At 34.5% G+C, this 22,966-nt stretch overlaps 1 long non-coding RNA gene across 1 annotated transcript; it reads right to left on the minus strand.

The window, feature by feature from the left end:
- Positions 1-1,224: 1,224 nt before the first annotated feature.
- On the minus strand, positions 1,225-2,952 carry LOC138700175 (uncharacterized). Its single transcript, XR_011332283.1, has 2 exons — positions 2,688-2,952; positions 1,225-1,853 (listed from the first exon to the last, which is right to left on the minus strand). It is a non-coding gene; the product is annotated as an uncharacterized lncRNA (long non-coding RNA).
- Positions 2,953-22,966: the final 20,014 nt, after the last annotated feature.

A 22,966-nucleotide genomic window follows, 5' to 3' on the forward strand; every position in this document is an offset into this window, starting at 1 on the left:
ACTGAGGGACTGTCTGCTCTGTACTTCAGTTCATACACCAAACATTTCCGGAAATAAAAGGTTCGTTCCAACAAGCAGTTCATGGATCAGTTCATGTACGGTTCCCGTACCATCTTATGCGCATGCGCTAGTTGAGCATCTGCTATGGGATTGAAACTGGACTGGACGCTGTTGGAACGCTTTCGCGGATCGTTATGTACTAAATCCAGAGATGCTATAACTGTGATCATCTTTGCTAAGAACGGGATGCTTATTATTATCGTTTTGCAGTTAATTCTAATTGCAGAAAATAGAATTTCGATCATTTTCTATAAAAAGATGACAAAAAAATATGGAAGGCAAGAATTCCGCTGATTCAATGTCGTGTACTGACGGACTCTCATCTAAAAAAAGTTATTTTTTTTTTTAATTATTAATGTATGTACGTTATTTATTATACTTTTAATCAAATCTACATGTTGAAATTGTAATTAACTATTTCAATACCCAAATAATTTCCATTCCCTTTCTTTTTGGCGAAAATTTAAATTAAATCTCTAGTTTTATTATTCGGCTGCACTGTCACTTTTCATCTTTAACCTCATTGATGTGAACAGTCGATCATGTCTTTCTTCAGTATCCAGAAGACGTTGGTGAGCTTATGTGCATGCGCGTCTCTCGTACTCTTCCGTACATGCCTCAATCCACGGACTATTTCTGACCGTTCCGAACCCGTGTCAAAAGCTTGTTGGAACGCCCGACTGCAGTACATGTTTCCGGTTCAGGACTGGTTCGGATTGTGTTGGAACGCTTTTTCTGTACTGCGCATGCTCACGATGGTTATGGACGGTTCCTGACTGCTGTTGGAACGTACCTAAATTAACTTGACATCTTATATATACGCACTATAGCCTACCCTTTTCACCTAATATTATTAATATTGTTATTAAATAAGATATTGCAACTAATTAAGGTACTGCATTATCTTTAATTTCCTTGAATTCATAATTACGCATTTGCAAGAAGGCCTAACTTTTCCCTCTCTTTTTTAAAAAAATACGGACGTCACAATAACTGAGAAGTATAATTATTGCGCGATTTTTTCTTGCAGTGGTGAAAACATTTCTATAGGCCTACTGATTAATCTATTGAGCATAGTAATAGTAAACGCTGTAGTATTTTAGTGCGTGTACGCCTACTTAGCTCTTGTAAAACGAAATGTTCACTTTCACTTTCAACGGAACACTCACTTATATCCAGTTCTTGTATCTTGCAGTAAATTATCCATTTGTGATCATCTTTCCAATATAACCTCCCATTGAAACGACCACTTAAAATCATGAGCTAGAATTTATTATTTTAAAAACATTTCCACGTACATACTGTTATAATTGTTATGAACCACAATACAAAAGACAACACTGTGAAATTGGATTAATTTACCAAGATCAACATCAATACCGGTAGTATAAAATCACATATAGGCCTAGGCTATATTAGGCCTATTTCATTACTTTATGGTATTAATTAGAAGAATTAATTTTGGAGAATTTACAAATATGCTGAAATAATTTATGACACCTCTTATAGAAATGTAAAAATATGTATGTACATTTTGAAACAATGGGTATAGCACCACTTGAAAATGTTGAGCATTTTAACAGTAACTTATAAATTGTTCCATCACGTTGTCTATAGTGTTCATTTATTGTAGCACTTTTAGAACGAACGTGGTTCACATACATAAGAAGAAATGACGATGGAATGAGTCGAACACATACAGTTTTCTTTAATTTTTAGCAAATGATGAAGTTGAATATATACTGTTACTTCATATTCTAACATAAGTAGAGTTGCCACCATAGATGTAACACCTGAAATGAATATAAAATAAATTAATGTATTGGTAATGATACAAGAATAAAAAGAAATTAGGCTAGACATAACCTCACAAAATTACAAACACATGCTAAAAAAAAAAAAAAAAAAAAAACTTTACGTATCCGTATATAATAAAACTAGATATTCCAGATATAATTTGTTTCACACGATAACCATCTCAACCTATTTCGGCAGCAGCCATTATTAGTTACAGTTTGAGGTGCATTACCTAATCTCATACTAACCTTGTTAAGTTCTCTAACCTAATTCACTGATAATTCGCGGGTGCTCGTGTAAAGGGGGTTAAGTCAAATTGCAAGGTATGCAAACTTCTCTCATTTGGTACTGAACAAAACCCCTTTGTCACAAAATAAGGAGTACTGTAACTGCATCAAGGATGGAAGAATGATTTAACCCCTTTAACACAAGAAAAAAGTAATTGTGGAGGGTTGAAATCTGTACTTATCGCAGTTTAGCGAAATCATACTTAACCCCCTTTACACGAGCACCCGCGAATTACGTAACAATACACAGGTCTAAAATACAGACAAATACACATTAATTACCTAATAAGTACAGCATGAAGATAATTAATTACTTTTGTCGGTATTTTCTAAAAGAGAAAGGGAAAACAGTAACAACATTATCTTCAATGTTTACATCACGTCGTTCACATTTTCATTAGGCCTATATCAGTAATGCTTCGTAAGTGAAACAATGCATGAAATTATTTTACATTTCGGGTCACATCATTCGAGAGTCGGAAAATGCAATTCGCCACTTTTAACATAGCATTGCTTGTTATATGAGAGAACTTTGACATTTACCTTAACCTATAAAGATACGACCTGTTGGTACAGAGTTCTTCACATAGCAAAACACAGACAATTTTCGAATATAACTTAGCAGAACAAACTTCAAATAACACTGTAATATGCTTGGCATATTTATAATATTCGTACTCAATCAGTAATGCACAATTAATCGAACTATTTTCACGATGCACAATGCTTTGTAATGGTACTATTCATCATTTCATAGGGCAGAGAGGCGAACCTAGCGGCAGAAATTGTCATGACTCACAGAGACCTATTCTCGATCGTGCTATGCGCCAGCTTGTATAATCCCGTAAGCAACGATTGAAACACTCACACGTGAACAAACGAACTCGAGAAGTACTTGTTATAGATATAGACTGATTCCGATTGGTTCTACTGTACAAGCTTGTGACGTCACATGCCAGAAATGCTACAGTGCATATAGCAGCAGTCTGTCTTTCAAACTGCCGTCTAGTGTAGAACATGAAAATGTAGTTTAAGCATATTTTGTCAAATGTTACTAATGTTCCTGTTATTAGTGTGTGTGTGTGTATGTATATATATATATATATATATATATATATATATATATATATATATATATATATATCCATAGTTGCACTCAGGCATTCATTCCCGCTTGGGCAGATTACCTGGTTGGATTTTTCCGAGGTTTTCCCAAACTGTCAGGTGAAAGTCAGATAATCTATGGCGAATCCTTGGCCTCATTTCGGCAAATACCATCTCTCTATCACCAATCCAATCGACGCTAAATAACCTAGTAGTTGATACAGCATCGTTAAATAGCCAACTAAAAAAATATATACATATACCCATATTACAGTTTGTATAATTACGTGTCTGAAGATACCATGGTACGTGATTAAGAAGTGTTTAGAGTTCATACATGTCACAACAGTCACAACCGTCACATACACTTGAAAAAAAAAAAGGATTCATTACATAGAGCTAGAGCATTATATCTACATATGAGCCCTTAAGATGTGGTAGTATCTTATGTATCAGAAAAAAAGTTGATATTTCATATCACAAAACTTCACAGAAATCTTGTCTTAAAAACTGTTGTGGCAACTTAATGTCATGAAATAGTCACAACCGTCACAAAAAATATATATTGTGTAGGATTTACAGTATTATAATGTTGGCTTAGAGAATGAGAAATACTTCTGTAAACATTGTAAAAATAAATTCTGAACAAATTTGAACATGTAGTTCTATTATTAAAAAACATTTTCTTTCATGGATTTTAGTACAAATGTCACAACCAGTAGCGGCCCGCGGTTATAAAGGTTGGCAGTTCTGCATGAAAAATAGTGTATTTAGCAAACGCATGCTGTTTATTGCATTTAAATCGGATAACGCGTGTAATTACAGTCCCTTCTCGAAGTTGTACTCCAACAATCCGTGCGCCCTGCCCACCCCGTGCACTACACCTCTCCCACCTGGCACAACTAGTCACCTAGTGGAGATATGCCCCTCATGTTGATACCTGAATGAACAACCATCAGGAACTTTTTATCGTTCGAACGCTTTTAACTCCTACCGAATTTCTTTACGTCAACTTTTCTAGCCTACACCCGTACCGGCAGACGGAATTATAAAACATAGAGCTGGGAGTTCCTACAGATTTGCAATAAAGTATCGTAACTTGACCAGTTTGTGAACATGTTTGTTGCATTATTAAATTTAATTCCTTGGCAAGAAATATGTTGTGGAACACAATACAAATGCTCCGTGTTTCCCACTCATTACGTTAGCCCCGCCATTAACCAGCACAATTAATTCATGTTGTTCAATTATGACTGAATTTCCGTTAAGCCTAAATTCCATTAAGATAGTTTGCACCAAACTTTCAGCGTCATGTCTTGGTGGCAGTGAAGAGAAATTTCCAATAATTTTATTGCTATCCAGCAATTAATTTTGAATTGTTTTCGTAGTTCATTTCAATTGTGACGAGCCCTATAAATGATCTTTGGAAGTTTAATCTAAATGTGGAGTAAAATCAGTCAAACCCCGAAATATACCGCGGTTTGTTGAATCTCCTGATTCAGCAAGTCCTCGAATCGCTAATTCAAATGCGGCACAGAATTTCACACAGTTAATTTATTTTAGATAGACCATAACTCTTTTTAGAAACATTTCCTTCTTGTTTCTGAATGTTAATCCAATACGCAGAATCAAGCTGTGTTAGAATATTTTAATATTGTTAACAGTGACAAATCTGTTTGACTTGAAATGAGTTTTCGAATTTTCATGCTCTTATAGTTTTTTAAGTCAAATTAACTAAATCCTTCACTCCGGTCTTTGTCCATGTATTTTTTCCTCTAAACAGAATACACGGGTGGGGGAGAAAGCGTTTTCATGATCGCAGCAAAAAACCAATCGTTTCCATTACACATTTCGGTATTAAAATGACTAGTAGGCTACATGATTTCTTGGACTTTTTCCAGAAATTTCCAAATTTAAATTTGGTGTAGGATGTCCTAATTTCTTAAGTTAACGTGCAATTTCTCTTTTAATTTCGGAAAGGCTTGGTCGATTAGATTTTCATTTCATTCATTTTTAATATAAAATATTTTCTTAGACACACTGACTAATCATCACACCACCCACAGTACTATAATACACTGGAACTGTAATGATATACAGTAGTCTAGAAACCTGTGTTCTAACGCAGGTCATAAAGAGATGAGGGTGTTGACGGTTCTTTTGTATACTTGAACAGATCTGCTTCGGTTGCAGCTCTAATGCAGTCTTATGGGACGGTGAAGAAAACCAGTTTTCTGCTGCCGACTACCCTACGTTGAGCTTCAGGAACTGCCGAGCACAGATCCGAAAAGTACACTACAGATAAAATTCTCCAGCAGTTCAAGTCTCCTACAGACAGTAAAATGTCGAATCGAAGGAGAATGAATTGGAAAAATAAATGAAACAATGAACTAGATTACATAAAAGCACATTTTTAATTTTACAGGTCCATTTAAATGGCGGTTCTGCAGCTCTGCAGTTCTTAATGTAGAGCCGCCACTGGTCACAACCTTCACAATAGAATGATCCTAAGTGAACTTTCATCCTTCCTGTTACAACACGATAATTTCTTCTCATCTTCCCAGATTCCACTAATTCTGTCACAATTTAGTGTATTGTGGAGCAATTTTAATTTATTTAAGTACGATACATTGAGCAATCAGGGAGTAGCTTCCTAGCTATGATCATCTTTATTAAGTACAGGTAGTCAATACTGGCACATTAAACTGAAATGCATTTATGAAAACATAATAATGTATAATAAATATAATACCATTTATACATTCGTAAAATGGTGGAAGTAATATAAAAGTGCAAATTTTAACAGCTTATTTCTTAGACAGAGTATAACAAAAATTCTAATGTCATATTAGTTCCAAATTAATACTTTTCTAACTAAATGTTATTACTATTTCACTTGGTAAGTATTATCTATACGATTCTGATGTTTACTCTTTGTCTTTAGAGAAATTGATATGGAATAATTTATCCTTTTACAGGTTTTAAATAAAATGGGCGGCTTTCTTCTAAATCAAATAAAAAGATCAACATGTATTGTTATTTCCTACCTTCAGGAAGTCTGGCAACCCTACTGCAGTGACTAAGGGAGGAATGCCATTTTTTGAACAGTGTGTGTGTATGTGTGATGCATATTGCCAAACTACGCAGACTTTCAGCCTAATTTTCTAATTAACCATGCACTTAATTACAAAATGCATAATAGGTTTTTCATTTTTTTAATGTATTCTATTACTCCCTTCAATCTGCACAGTTATATCACTTCCATTCCGTATATTACATATGCACTATAGTGTTCACGAAGTTTATTCTGTTCTCCAGAAGTAAGCTTTAAATTGACCTCGGTTCACAAAAAATTTCAAAATGTTCAGACAAAGCTAATTTTAGTAACAAAAATTAGGTTCAGACTGATTGGTCCCATCAACTTTAAGGATTATAAGTTAACAAATGTTTGACGAATATTGTACCTCGATCTACTGGATGGTGATGTATAATAAATCTTTTAACAGTTTAGCACAGTTGTCACTAAAACTTACCTGCAGCTACAAAAACTATTCAGATCTCATCATAGCCATTTAAAGCCAGAGATATTTTCGGTAAATTAATTTTTAAATATGGTAACAAAATATATTCCTAGTGAATGTTGTAAATGAATTCTTCTTTTATGATCAGGTACTATGGCGAACAGTAGTATGCATAAACTAAAAATTAATGGAGAGAGATACAAATATTACTCGCAGCATAATATCAATATGCTATGCACTTTGTTGAGTTGGATATTCCATGTTTTAAACTCTTTTCCAATGTATAGAAACGAGTAAGTGTTAAAACTATGAAAATTTCTGATACAGAATAAACTAAAGAACCATCAAATACATTTTTTGGCTGTTTGTGTTTAATGTTTCTTACGAATCTGTAGGAGGATGTTTCAAGAATATTATACATTACCGTACTCAAAGAAGATGTTTCCCCTACTAGGTACTGTTAATAAAATTTGCTCAATTACAGCAGGTACATTTAAATTTGATGTATTAATTTTCAACAAAGCTTCAGAGATTGCATAAAGAAGGAACCTGTCAACAAATCATTACACAAAAATACATTTTGTAATTACAATTTTTGGTATAAAATGTCTATTGATTAAACCAAGGAGCATGCTTTTTATCTGAGAAAAATAATAAGAGCAGATTGTCATTAAGGGCCAGTGTGGCTGGGCCTCATAAAAAAATAATGTGTAACCTGTAAGCATTTATTTACAGTTTGTAACTTATCTGGTCCTTATTATTACTTCCAACATGATATTGACTAAGAAAGAAAAATATAACCATAATATATCCTCTACATAATCTTGAATTCAGCCTCACTTTCTAATTGGTTTTGGTAGCCAGTGTGTCTTCACTCACACAGGACAAGCTGTGTATACACGTTGTTGGGACCATCTGAGAAGTGCTTTCTTGTATTTCCTTTCCCCTCACACTTCTCTCCTGCCTTCTTCCGTCCCTTTCCCTCTGCCATCCTCAGCAGGATGCAAGTTCATGCTTTAAACAGTACTATGGGCTCCATTACACCCTACCCTGATATAAAGAGTTGCATTCACAGTGTTGCTTCGACATGCTTTAAAATAATGTGAATGTGGATAAGGAATTTGAAAATAAACGAAGTTGATTATTTATTGAAAACTCCCTTTCATACTTAACTGAAGAAGAACTTTAAATTAAACTAGTTAGGTGCATATCAACCAAAAGAATTTACATGTATGCAACAAGGTGGTAAGAGAAACAGAACTTTCTGTAATACGTGGTTTGATAAAAGTCTATTTTCTATTTATTGTTTATTATTTGGTGATGGATTGTAGACGATGGTAGGCTGTAAGAATCTCAAAAATTTAAGTGAGCGAAATAAAAAACATGAGAAAAGTACGCTTCAAATAGAAAATAATCCAGAAACACAATGAACTGATCATAAAAAATAGACACATACTAAACAGATTGTGGAGTGCTTAAAATGTCTTTTCCATAGCTGGTATTTAAACTGGTCTTTTTTTCACCGTTTTTACAACCTAAACAAAGACTTTATTCAAAGCAATAAATTAAAAGTTTTTAATTCACAGCAGAGAATTAAAATTTTTTAAATCACTCTCTCCATGACAACCAACATATTAGTAAAAATAAAATCTATTAATTCATTCAATTATAACTTCTTCACAAACAACACATTATGAAGAGAAGGCGTACAATTTAAAATTAATTCAGATACCAGTAATGTATCAAATATTGTATAGCACACACGAGAGTAGAGAGACTTTATGCACTCATGAAAATTATCACCCTTGCCTTCGCCTCAGACATTAAACTTTCCATTCGCGCATAAAATCTAATTTTATTCTCTTATATGAGGCGCGTCCAAAGACTAAGTTTCTCTGGGGCCGTTTACAGAAAGAAATCACAATTTCATGGAACAATTTATTGAAACAGATACAGTAATTGTTGAGCTATTTTCCAGCATATTCCCCACCGGAACTGAGACATTTGTTATACCATGGGATCAACAGGAAGGTGTAGATGGTTGTCACACATTGGTGCGTCAGGCGGCAGACTTCTACAACACAGAGTTACAAAAGTTGATCCCACAGTATGACAAATGTCTCAATTCCGGTGGGGGATATGTTGAAAAATAGCTCAACAATTGTTGTATCTGTTCCAATAAATCTTCCATGAAATTGTGTTTTCATCTGTAAATGACCCAAGGGAAACTTACTTTCTGGACGACCCTTGTACTATAAATTACAATTGTGGCACTCATGAACTAAGCATTGAGGGATCACACCAAAACACAACAACCAGCAAATCGTGGCATTTTCTTAGATTTGTTGTCTTTACTCTGTAATCTTGTTAATGTGTCACATGACCACATGAATAGGCCTAACATTTCACTTTTTAAATATATCTCACACATTATACGGAATGAGCTGTTAGATTATAAATATATCAGGTTTACATTGAGGAATTGATTAATGATATTAATGCTGCCAATTATGTTTCTTTGGAGGCTGATGAAACAATAAAAATAACCTGCCAAACTCAATTTTTTACTACGAGTATTTTATGGTATATTAAAGGGCACAAATCTGTTGAAAGATTTCTTTCCTTTGAAGCAGTTCGTTATCGAACAGCTAATGGTCCCAGTAAGGTTCTGAAAAAAGTCTACAACCTTTCAATGTTGACAAAACTCATAGCTCAAGCAAATGATGGTGCTGTGGTAATGATTGGTAATGAAGGGGTATTCAGACTCTGATGCAGAATTCTTTCTCTTATGACAAGTAATACACAATAGTGTAAGTGCATCAATTGAATTTGGTACTGGTAATAAAATTGTTCGAAAGTCATAAAATCAGTTAGGTTGTTTTTTGCCAATATTACTGTATTCACAATGCTTTTCTCTTCAACTAAGCATACTAACCTATAACGATCAGTCTACCGAAAGCAGACTCCAACTTTTTCCAGAATTAGGTGGAACTTTCAATCTCAGGTTGTGAATAGTGTTTATGAAAGAAATATGGTTTATTCAAACATTTTGAAAAGACTGAGGAGGAAGATGGACAGAATGATATAACATTGAGGGAAGTTCTGGCTTTAAAAACTTTGCTTAACAGTCAACAATTTTGGCTTTCTCTAATTCTTTTTCTGTGATATGAAACATATAAACGTCTTCACAACACAATTCAGACGCAGAGTTACAGTTATATCCGATGTGTTACAGCATTTTCAATCAGTTATGTCTGAAATAATGCAAAATACTGGTAGGTACCAAGTTGATGAAGACATATTATGTTCTTCTCCCTTAAGAAAATGATCTAAGGATGGCTCTAAAGTAAACCCGACCGCAGATGCCAAAGAAGTATGTGACATAATAGCAGACCTCTGCATTCTCATGAAAACGACTGACCGAAGCTCACCAGTCAGTCTTAGGTTGTAAAGAAGGCATCTGGGTAATGATTTGCCCGAGGGCATGGAGTCGAGTATTTATAAGCAATCAGTTGAACCATTTAGTCAGTCAGTTGCAAGCACTCGAGGTTGCTGCACTATCACCTTTTAATACTTGATACTCAAAACAGCCTACCTATGGAGGCTACCATTTTGTTTCTATTTCCGATAGCATGAAAAGAAAAGCTGGAAGTATTTGAGAATTTAAATAAGGAAACATAAACTTTAAATAACACAATTTGTTACCAGTAAATGAAATAATGCTTCATATTTATCAATAATGTTACTCAACACCCATTCTGTCAAACTCGTTTTATCTGTAATGAAATGTTTAACATAGCTTAGTAAATACTGTATGTGATTGCATAAAAAGAACAAAAGATTTTGTGATGTGTTTCAAATCTCTTCAAAAGCAGACATAATCTACTTCAGTCTCAGTATTTAATAAAAATAAACTAAATCGACATGTTCACTTTGCTTAAAATTTTTACAATAATTACACTATTGTAAAAATTTTAAGCAAAGTGAACATGTAAGAGATGATTAATCGCAGACAATGATTAACGTTGGAGCTACTTAGGTAAGATGAATGCAGATTCTGTTATTCCACATTCAACGACCATATCATGCTGAAGTTATTCCAAAAATAAAATAATCATTGGAATAATTGCCATTTGGTTTTAAAATTAATAATTTCTGTTTAATCTTAACTAGACTTTCCTCTTTGGTTTCTTCGATGTATTTAATTTTGTCCTGTACCATTACGAATACAACACTGTTAAAAAATATTATAATTGTTCCGTTCTACTAGGGGATAAAGACTATCATAATTTATCTTTCTTAGTGCTTCTTATACTTTATTGATATTTATATTCTTACAGACAACATAGTTTGTTAAAATGTTATTTTATTTTATTGATTTATTAATTATTTAAATATTTTATTGGAATTTTTTATTAAATCTGATTACCTATATCAGGGCCTGATTTAGGCAGGAGTCTATGGTGCCTCTGCTCAGGGCCTCATGATTCTGAGCGCCTCAAAATCCAGGAACAAGTCGTTTTTAAATGAATTATGCAAAATGAAAATCAGAATTGAAGAAATAAGTAATTACTTAATGAATTACTGTATTATGTTAGAAAACGCATAAAAATCATTTTATTGATTTAAGTTCAGAGTCATAAGTTAATTGCAGAGTTTAATGTGTTCAACTTGTTGGCTATCATGTATAATTTATTCAAATTGTAACAGTAGCAATATTGTCAGTATTGTATTGAGTGTTAAACCAAGTGCCTAGTGCTTGTGTTCCTTGCAGCTTATCTAATTTCTGTTGATATAGGACCATTACCGTTGTGTAGTGGTAGTCTTAAAGTGTTTTTATAGGAATGCCCATAATTAAAAATGGAATTCCTAAGCAAATTTGAGTCAGGAGTCAATAAAAGAAAACGGAAAGCTATTGAAATTCAACAGGAAAAAGAACGCTGGTCACTGAACAAGCATGTGCGTTCATATATTACGAGGCGTGTTCTTAAAGTAAGTTCCGTTTTCAATTATAGCCATCGCATCGCTGAAATCGTTATTTTACGCATGTGTGTTTTCTTCTTCAGTCCTCAGGCAAGCTGTGAATGCAGTTTCAGAGCTTCAGTCCGTGTGTGTGGTTAATTGTGATCAGTTGAAATGTTTAAAGTGATCGAGCACCCTGCCGACTGTGAGATGCGGTCTGTTATCCATTTCTTGAATGCGAGAAACATCAAACCAGCTGACATTCATCGTCAGCTCTGTGAGGTGTATGGTGATGATGCCATTAGTGATTGAATGGTCAGGAGATGAGTTAGGAAGTTGAACGAGGGCTGCATCTCTGTGCATGACGAGCAGCATACTGGTCGGCCATCTTTGATCAATGACGATTTGGAGCGTGCTGTCAATGAAAAAAATCATGAGGACAGGAGGTTCACAATTTCTTCGCTTTCCTTGAATTTTCCACAAAATTGTTCTCTACAAAATTGTGACAGATCGATCACAATATCGAAAATTGTGCTCATGATGGGTACCCAAGATGCTCACAAAACCAAACGAGCTTCCAGTGCATTGAGCTTTCTCACACGTTACAGTGAGCAAGGCGATGAGTTTCTTGACCATATCATGACAGGTGACAAGACTTGGGTGTCTCACATGACACCTGAATCGAAGCAGCAGTCCATGGAATGGAGGCACACTGCATTGCCAAGAAAAAAGAAATTCAAACAAACTATGTCAACACGCAAGATCATGTGCACTGTTTTTTGGGACAGAAAAAGAGTCCTAAAGAAGTTGTGTTACTTCATGACAACACTCGGCCACACACAGCTCGTGACACCCAAAATCTCATCTCGAAATTTGGCTGGGAACAAATTGACCATCCCCCTACAGCCCGGATTTGGCTCCAAGTGACTTTCATCTCTTCCTGCACCTCAAGAAGTTCCTTGGTGGTCAATGTTTTGATGGCGACGATGAAGTGAAAACAGCAGTGTGGGAGTGGTTCGCATCGCAGGCGGGCGAATTCTACAATGAGGGGATAAAAAGACTTGTGCCACAACTCGATAAATGCCTCAATAATGGTGGAGATTATGTTGAGAAGTAATTGAAGTGTGGAGAATACAATGCAACAAAAATGGTTTGTAAATATCTTCCCGTTTACTTACTACACCCTTTTGGAACTTACTTTAAGAACACGCCTCGTACCAGCAGTAAGTCCTTTACTCACAGAGACCTTCAGTTTCAAAAAGTTAAGAATGTTTTCACATAGACTAATGAAGATTTTGGCATACAAAGACAACAATTCGCCACTGCTACTAAATTGTGGAGAGCCAAGGTAATTTTTTTTTTTTTTTTTTTTTTTTTTTTTTGTATAAGCCTAAGCCCATAGTTTAGAAAAATGAACATTGCTTTCAAACTCCTGACTTCTGCACTAGAAGAAACTAGGGACAGAACTGGTACCTACAACCAATGCAATCAGCTCTAACCTGTCTTGTGGTCACAGATGACTGATACCTTATGGGATGACTTTATGTTTAATCCTTCTTCTCAAAATAGAAAATTAATAAAAACCTCTGTGAAATAAATACATAGTGGAAGGAGATACGTGTAGGTGACAGATTTTAAATGAAATAAGATAGACCTAGTTGTCATACATGTAAAGGGGCCTCATAAAGAAAATTAAGCTCTGGGCCTCTGAAATTATAAATCAGGCCCTAGCTTGTATACCTACTAAGTTCACTAATCAGATGATTTGGCTTCAGGCAGTTTAGCATTTTCATAGCACATACTGTAAACACATCAATCAAAGACAGTTTTCAGCCTAAGGTATACTTGAAAGAACCAAGATGACTGGTCGACCATGATGCTTCGGTTGGGTATTTTGCTTTCATGCAGAATCAGTATATGCGGCAGCCAGCCTGCTATGTATAGTATGCAGCGACTGATAGCAAGTACTGTCATGACTCGCGATCGGTTGTTTTTATTGGAATGCAGACGTCTATATAATAAAGATTAACTAAAGAAAGCACGACTCCAAAAGTCTCAAATACATAATCGTCGATATTACTGACTCAAAGAAATTTGCAAAGTTCAGAGAAAATTTTCCAGCTAACTTAGTAAACACTTTTGCATCAAGTTTCAGTCCCATTATTTGCAATGAAATTGAAAAATGAACTGTCAATCGCAATGAAACTTTCTTGGACATTCCTTCAGTCTGTGATCTATTCCATTTTTTCATGCAATATTTCTTCGAGGAATCATTTTCTGAAATACACAAAACTTCGAAGATTGCATTAACCAATCCAGTTACAACAGCAGGGGCAGAGCAATGTTTCAGCAAATTAAAAACAATAAAAACTTTCCTTAGGAATAGCATGGGCCAAGTCAGGATGATTTCAATGGCTGTTTGTTCAATTCAAAAGGAAAAAATTGGTGAAATTCCAAACTTCAACTGTTCTGCCAGCCAGAAAAACCTTGCATCTGGCCTCACCAACAAAAATGATCACGAGTCGCCACTGGAAAATAACACTACTTTTAGTTTTATGCAGGGTTGTCAGATTCTCTCATCAGGAATCCAAGACAGGTGATGATACTGCGTTCGTATGATTATGTGACTACTCATTTGAATTAGGTAATTCAATTTGCATTACAACTGATTTTATTCAATTTATGTGTTTCAACTGATTATATAGGGCATCAGTGTCCATTCGGTGAGTCACGACTCACTCTGTAGTCACTATGTAACCTGCAAATGTAACTGTCCCTCAACCCTTCTGCATCCCCGTAGAGCTCAGGTATGCATCATCCCTTGTTTACTATCATTAAAACATGAACACAGTGACAGCAGTGAAGTATATCAAAACTTTTAGTCTCTAAAAAAAAAACTGGAGACTTAATTTAATTTAGAGTGGGAAGAAGAGTTTTTCTGCAGTGCAGATGGTGACAGTATAAAATGCCTTGTATGTTGAAAGACCGTTTCCAGCATATTTCGAGGGAATATATTATAACAGTACTATGTTGCATATAATTCTGAATATACAGGTTTTAAAGTTATTATTATTATTATTATTATATTGTATACTTAGGCTAATTACATGGTACCTGTCGTTTCATGAGCCAGGTTTAGATCGGGCAAAAGAACTTACCGTACTATTCTGCGGAACAAGCATGATCTTCATATTGATCTTCCTGCACCAAATATGGCAAAAAAAATAAGACTTACTACTTACATTGTATAATGGTCATGAAAAATAGCAAAAGCTCTGAAATAATTTCAAGAAGAGGACATTTTAAAAACTTGCATGGTTAAACTAGTAGAAATTCTGTGTCCCAAAGAATTAACAGACTTTCAAAATGTGCACCTTTCTCGACAAACTGTTGTTCGAAGAATCAAAGACATGTATCATGATATATCTAGGCAGATAAATGCTAGAATTCGTAACTTAGTGCATTTTTCACTGGTGTGTGATGAAAGCATGGATTTCACAGATACAGCTCAGTTAGTCTTAATATACGAGGTGTTGGCGAACATCTTACTGTTGCACTATATGTATTGGACTTTGTTCCTTTGAAGGTAATAGGCCTACCACAGGAGTGAAAATATTTAATGTCCTACAAACATAATTTACAGTGATCCAAAGTAGTGTTTAGTGAGAAGAAATACAGAAAGATTCTATCTTTCGCCGGTTTTGTGGAAGTCATATTTGAAACTATATATATGTGAGCAGTTATTCTCAAGAATGAAAAATGTGAAATCAAAATGTAGGACCCGCATGAAGGACAGACATCTTTGTGACCAGTTACAGTTGGCAGTGTGCAACACAACTCCTGATTTCAATTCATTGTTACCGGTACTTGAAAAAGTACGTAAAACTGAAGAGGATTATTTTCAGAAGTTTTTGTTTTACTGTCATTCAACTTACAGACGAAAAAAAATTGCTTTATTTTAAAATTGGAGTAACGATGATTATGTACTGTATTTAATTTAAATTAATTCGGATCTCTTAATTATTCATAATTATTTACTTCTAACTTATTTTGAATAATGAGTTACAATAATTATCATATAATTAATTAATTTTGATGTTGTACAGTAGTGGCAAAAAAAACCGGACTGACCCTTGTAGCTGATTTCAGAGCCTTGTTCACTCCAGAGCACGATAGACTGGTACGGTAACTAAGACTTTCGTGGTTCGAACCCTGCCTGGGAAGGAAACTTTTTTTTGTTCCTTATTCAAATTTATTCCCAATACTTTTCGATTGCAGCAATATTTTACAACTTAATTAACTTATTATTCTCAGAACATGAATTTTACCAGCAATCGAAAAGTATTGGGAATAAATTTGAATAAGGAACAAAAAAAAGTTTCCTTCCCAGGCAGGATTCGAACCATGAAAGTCTTAGATACCAGTCTACGAGCTCTGGAGTGAACAAGGCTCTGAAATCAGCTACAAGGGTTGGTCCGGTTTTTTTGCTACCGGTACTACTTTACATAATGAATATACATTAAGTTCCCAATGATGTTTAGTGTATTAATAATCTGCCACTGTTCTAGTTACCATACTTACTGCTACCTTCCCTTTCAACCCTTCCTCCCAAGATCATGTACATACCTATGCAGTGCTACTGAAGTGAGTTGGCACCAGTGGCGTGTGGTGATAAATAATCCTGGTGGTGCACAAATATTTATTATGATTATCATATTATTATTATCGTTATTATCATTATTATTTTTATTATTATCATTATCATTATTTGTACTGACTACTCCATAACTATTAACATATGTTATATAGGTATAGATTTACATAATTTTGTTAGTCAAGAAATTGCAGTTAATTAGTTTCCTATGTAGGTCCATTAATAGCAAAGTAAAATGTTGAACTTCTATTGCAACACACCGTAAATAATATTGTTTTAGCTATATTGCGTTTTATAACAAAGTTCATCATCAGCCTTAACTGCTAAAAAGTCAACAGCATTCTTTATTTCTTTGAAATCTCATCATGGCATACATGCAAAATGGCTTGAAGGACTTCGTTCTGTATAGTGTTTGATGTGTCCTTAAACACTTTTGCTCTTTCCAAATGTTCCTTAAGAGTGCGTCTAATTCAGAACTTTTAAATTGATGAGGTCAAGAAAAATACTAGAGTTTAAAGATGAGTCTCCGTCATCGTGACCTCTTAAAGCCAACTCAAAAGCTCCACAAAATCTGGTAACTTTATCATTGTGAAGTTCAACAATCCAATATTAAAAATCCAATTGTGTCTGTATGTTTGTTTGAACCAATACTGCTACTTTAACATTATTGTTGATGTGTGCAGCTGAAGAATCGTGTTTTTTAATTCTTTCATTCATGTGATTCATATCAATCATACCTGCAGAACGATAATCAAAATTATTTAGTTACTACGCACAGTCCTAAATTCAAACAGAAAAATAAATAAAATTCATAAAACGTACTTGTTTTTGTCAATAAATTATCGCTGTCGAACAATTGGCAAGCAAAACAAAATACAGCGTCTTTTATATTGTAGCCGCATATTGCTTTTTCGTAAGTCCGAATGTTCAATTTTCTTTTCTCTTCTCTATTACTATGCTTCGCCACTTGTAATTTTAATTCATGTGCAGGTGTACCCATCTTCTTTATTTTGATCTTTTCGTGTAAAGGTCTTACAGAAAATTACATATTTAAAAGATTTTGCACACTATTCATTGTAACATTTGTGATGTAACAATCTAACGACTACTGCAGACAGCTTGAGAACACATCTGAAAGTGCTCCTAACCCCTCTTATGCACATTGTATTGCCTCCCTACCATGCTCCAAAGCCTGCCAGTGAAACAGCACTACTGCGCATGCTCCAATGGAACAGTGTGCCGCAAGTGTCGAGCGGTAAACATAATTCCCAGGCGTCAACAAGACCAGTACAAGTGCAGTGTTATTTTTACACAGTATTATAATAAAGAATTATGTCGCCCACATAGTCTACTGCAGCTCATTGATATAAATTTAAAAACATGTATTATTTGAAGAGGTGGTGCACTGCTCCTGTGCTCCTTAAGAGAAATCGCCACTGGTTGGCACTATCATGACATTTGACCACCCAGGATATAGAGCCTAAACTTTTAATTTAGTTACATTTTTGCTAGATTATGAAATTTCTTTTGAATTATTGATAGAGTCTGGAAAAATAATGTCATATTACAATTTGATCTATACAGGAAAAATCCATAAGACAATGTTTAAATCCTATCAATAATAAATCAACTTCCAAAGGAATAAAGAATAAAGATACTTCATAATATCTACTACATACTATGAGTATTATCGTTTTGATTTCAATACAACCCGATAGAAGGTACCAGGTAGCATTGATGACGAGTCCACACGTGTGGAGTAATGGTTAGCGCGTCTAGCCATGAAACCAGGTGGCTCGGCTTCGATTCCCAGTCGGGGCAAGTTACCTGGTTGAGGTTTTTTCCGGGGTTTTCTCTCAACTCAATATGAGCAAATGCTGGGTAATTTTTGGTGCTGGACTCCGGACTCATTTCACCGGCATTATCACCTTCGTCTCATTCAGATGCTAAATAACCTAAGATGTTGATAAAGCGTCGTAAAATAACCTGTTAAACATAGGTTGGAAAAAGTCCTGAAAAAAATTAACGAGGAATTTTAAACATAATTTAATAGAAATTAGCAATAAATTGTATTTTTCCAATTCTTTTGACATTCCGAGACAAATGTAACTCAATCCAGGACACAGGACACACCATTAAAATCCAGAATAATCCTGTAAAATCCAGGATGTCAGGCAACCTTGGTTTTATGTGTAGATTCCAAATACTATGTTTAAAACTGTCGATTACTGTATTTTCTTTTTGTGTACAATGACTGCTATTTCATTACAAAAGGAAATAAATATTAGTATTTAGTTGTATAATATTTCTTAGTTGTAAGTTAGTTATTTGTAAGTAAGTAAGTAAATATTTCTTTGTTTTAATGCTATCTGTAAGCAGTAATATGAACTGCTGCCAGGAAATCAAAAGTAGGATAGCAATGGCCAAGGAAACTTTTAATAGAAAAAGGAGCATCTTCTGTAGACCTTTGGAAAAAGAACTGAGGAAGAGACTAGTGAAGTTCGTGTGGAGTGTAGCATTGTAAGGGCAGAAACATGGACATTATGACGAATTGAAGCAAAGCGACTAGAAGCATTTGAAATTGGATTTGGAGAAAAATGGAATTGGAATTTGTGAAGTGGACAGACAGAATAAGAAATGAAATTGTGTTGGAAAGAGTGGGTGAAGAAAGAATGATGCTGAAACTGATCAGGAAGAGGAAAAGAAATTGTTTGGGTCACTGGCTGAGAAGAAACTGCCTCCTGAAGGATGCACTGGAAGGAATGGTGAATAGGAGAAGAGTTCGAGACAGAAGAAAATATCATATGATAGACGACATTAAAATATGTGGATCATAAGCGGAGACAAAGAGGGAGGCAGAAAATTGAAAAGATTGGAGAAAGCTGGGTTTGTAGTGAAAGACCTACCCTTGGGTAGAACACCATGAATGAATTAATGCTATTGCTTACGAAGTCTGTCCACAAAGTATTCAACCATTTAATATTAAAAAAAGAAAAGTGTAACCTAAGAAAATGGTGCTTTAGTCCTTTGCATAGTACTCGCCTTGGGACTTCACATACTTAACCCAGTTTCATTTCCATTTTTCAGAAGTCTGTAAAGTCTTTTTTTTTTCAGAATAGTCTTCAGCTGACTCATCACATTCTTAATTTCTTCCACAATCTGTAATCTCATTGCTTTCCACAGCGATTTTAGATTTGAGAAAAGCCAGAAATGACTTCTGAATGAGTGATGCAATATTTTGCAAAAAAAAAAAAAAAAAAAAAAATCTGTCCTGTGCAAGACATGAAGAATGGGCAGGTACATTGTAATGAATTTTGCAGTCACCATTTCATGCCAAAATAAATAAATATGCCATATTCAAGATTTATACTATTTATACCTTATATGGAGTACCTATAGTCCATGGGATCTCTAATCTTCTTCTAATTCTCTCACTGTCAATCGCCAATTTTTGTTGATACCATTTTCTGCATGTTGAAGGCCTTTCAGAGCATGGTTTGATTTCAACATATCCCTGGCCATCTTTGAAGAGTTGGTACCACAATTCTATTTAGGCTCCATTCACTGAATCATCCCTAAAGCCCTCTCAATCAATTGATTAGTTTAGTTTCTGTGGATGAATGTCCAAGTTGGAATCATACTCATACATTTGCTGATCTACTAGTCCAGTCATTGTAGATGTGACTCACATGGTACACAAGCACACTAATGGTGTATTATTGCTGACTGACTAGACCCAGGAGAATGTGACTGTTCACGCTTAAGCAGAAAGGTCTCCTCTGATTGGCTGCCAAGTTACCGTACATCAAGACTGCATAACTGGTTGTCAATATATTCAAAATGACTACCGGTTATATATTTTCTGGATGGACCTCTTTATGTGCGAGATTTTCATTTTTGTGAACACGAGTTTTTGAATATGATATACTGTATGCTATTGTAATATTATTAATGTCCTGCTGGATTAATTAGCAATCTATTACGATCATAATGAGTGGTTATTATTCAGTGACTTACAGAAATTAAGTTTAAAAGTAGTTTTGCTTCACAATGGTAATTTCCATCATGTCAATAATTCATGACAAAAATTTCAAGAAAACTATGACGTAATTTCTCGGATCCTTAATGTCAAAGTATATACAATTTATCTGCTACATATATGTTCTTAAGGTGATTGAACTAATTGCAGAAATACAGAGGTTCAGAAAATAAGGTTAATTCCTACATTTGTGGAACACTCATACAGAAAAATATTAGAATGTAAAACAATAATATTGGAAAAAGAGGATTTCATTCCAAACAAAAATAATGTAAAGCAAACTTCATTAGCATGTCCTGAAAATATGATCTTACCCAAAATATGTATGAAATCTGGGTTGAAGAACTTTATTTAGGGACTGGATAAAGTAGTTTATGCTACCTTGCATATCACTGTAATGCCTCGAAAAACTGCTATGTGACATTTGGTCGAAAATGAGTTATGCGGTGCAAAAAAGAGCAGAAAGGTGTTGGAAATCGTTCCTTATAATTCGAATACCCTGTACTTGTAGTTTCGCTTGTAAAATGTAAAAATAAAAACCACTTTGTACTACAGCTTCAGAACTGATCCATTAAAACCGCTATGTGAAGAACATAGCATTTCTAAGCAATTCCTGTGTGATAGGTTAACCACATAGTGATTTTTTAACAAACAGTTCAAGCCTTTTCGCGCTAAGTCAAGTAATATTCTTTTGAATGCTATGAAATGTCCGTCAATAATGGGAACTTATACATGTTTTGCAACTCTAAAGTAATAACATTATGGATACATACATAAGATTCATTGCCAAGAAAAGAGACTGGTACAGCTGGCTGTAGAGGCTATGAAAAAAATGAATATGACAGGTAAATGGTTTGTTTTAGTAGAATAAAGCTGAATCACCTGATTTACTTTTAATTTAGTTTTCATATTAACCCATTTATGCCCACTAGGTAATTTTCGACCAATGGAGAAATTTTGATTTTACTTTCAATAATAAATATACTTTTTCTCTTATTGTTATTTAGGCTACCAGTACTGTAGACCATTTCTTTCTTTCCGCACAATTTTCTCTTAAGCAAGCAGTGTTGTCACTGACACAGTTACACATTGTATTTAGCACTAAAGATGGATTCAAATAATCGAAGGTACCGTATGCATTATACCTTTACAAATTTAGGTAAAATTGGTATATATATTTTGAGTCAAGGCACGGTCAACTCTAGTAGAAGGTCGGAAGGCTCAACTTGGCAACAATGTGTCACCTTCTCTTGTCAGTCATATTGCTGTCGTACTTTACCATCAAAACAAACCGTTAAAAAGTTAATCATACGTCATACAAGGAGTCAGTATAGTATGTTATGGGTTGCAACAAAATTAAGTACTGTACTGTAATCCTTCAATATATTTTTAAAATTTTGAATAATGTCAACTCATAACTGTATTTCAATGCAAGGATTCATAAGGGGTATGTCATGTCATTATTTTTTCTCGTTATTTCCCACATGCTATAGTTTTGTATTGTTTATAAAAATCTGTGTTGTTTGAGTAAAGGGAGATAAGTCATAAAAATGAATTGTGAGATAAATGAAAATTAAACTTTGGTTCTGTATTGCAAATAACTTTCTACACAAATAAAACACATCAAATGCCAGTATTCTTTTGATTTTTGTACATCCACTTGTTTAATTTAACTTGTGTGCTCATCTGGGGAACAAAATTCCATCTGCACAAAAAATGACTTAACCCCCTTTACCCGAACACCACAGAAATATTCCATTATATTATGTACAAAACTCAAACTTGTACAATTCATATGCATGTATATTAAACACATTTTGTTAGAGTGTATCTTATTTATGTCATGCGCCTACGTTGGTTTTCTGCCAGAATCAATGGGTCTATCCAGTTAGGCTAGCCCACCTTTTTCAAATTTCAATAATGTTAATTTATAAAAAGTCACTGGAGGTAACTTACAAGGAGTCATGTCTTTATTATCAGATATTTTTATCTTATTTCTAACATCAATATCGGTATGGCAGTTCTATATTCTTTTTCAAAACATTATTCCATTACATTATGTGCAATACTCACATACTGTATAATTCCTAGGCGTAGACTATACACTACTAGGGTTGCCAGATCTCCAGGTGCCACCCGGAGTGCCCGGTTTTATGAATCTACATATCTCTGGCTGACAGGAAATCTTTGCCCGGAGAAATTGCGTTCGAAATGTTAATAATTAGCAATGTTGTAGTGAAAATTCACTGTCCATCATATAACTTTAAAAGTGAGCGTCTGTGTCAGGCTTACAATGACGCAAACATATAACTTTAAAAGTGAGTGTCTGTGGTAGTATTGATGTTTAGCGCGCTTCTCTTTTCGCACAACAGACACTAGTCTCTCACACTACGCCAACAATCACCAATAATGAAAGATGACGTAAATAGAAAATTAAAACAGATAATTTTGATATGACGATAATATATTTCAGAAATATGACTTCAATCAACTATTTTCAATTAACTTTTGCCATTAATAAAGTTTTGTATTATCGCACGGT

This window comes from Periplaneta americana, chromosome 5 (assembly GCF_040183065.1).
Source record: "Periplaneta americana isolate PAMFEO1 chromosome 5, P.americana_PAMFEO1_priV1, whole genome shotgun sequence".
NCBI classification, from domain to species: Eukaryota; Metazoa; Arthropoda; class Insecta; order Blattodea; family Blattidae; genus Periplaneta; species Periplaneta americana.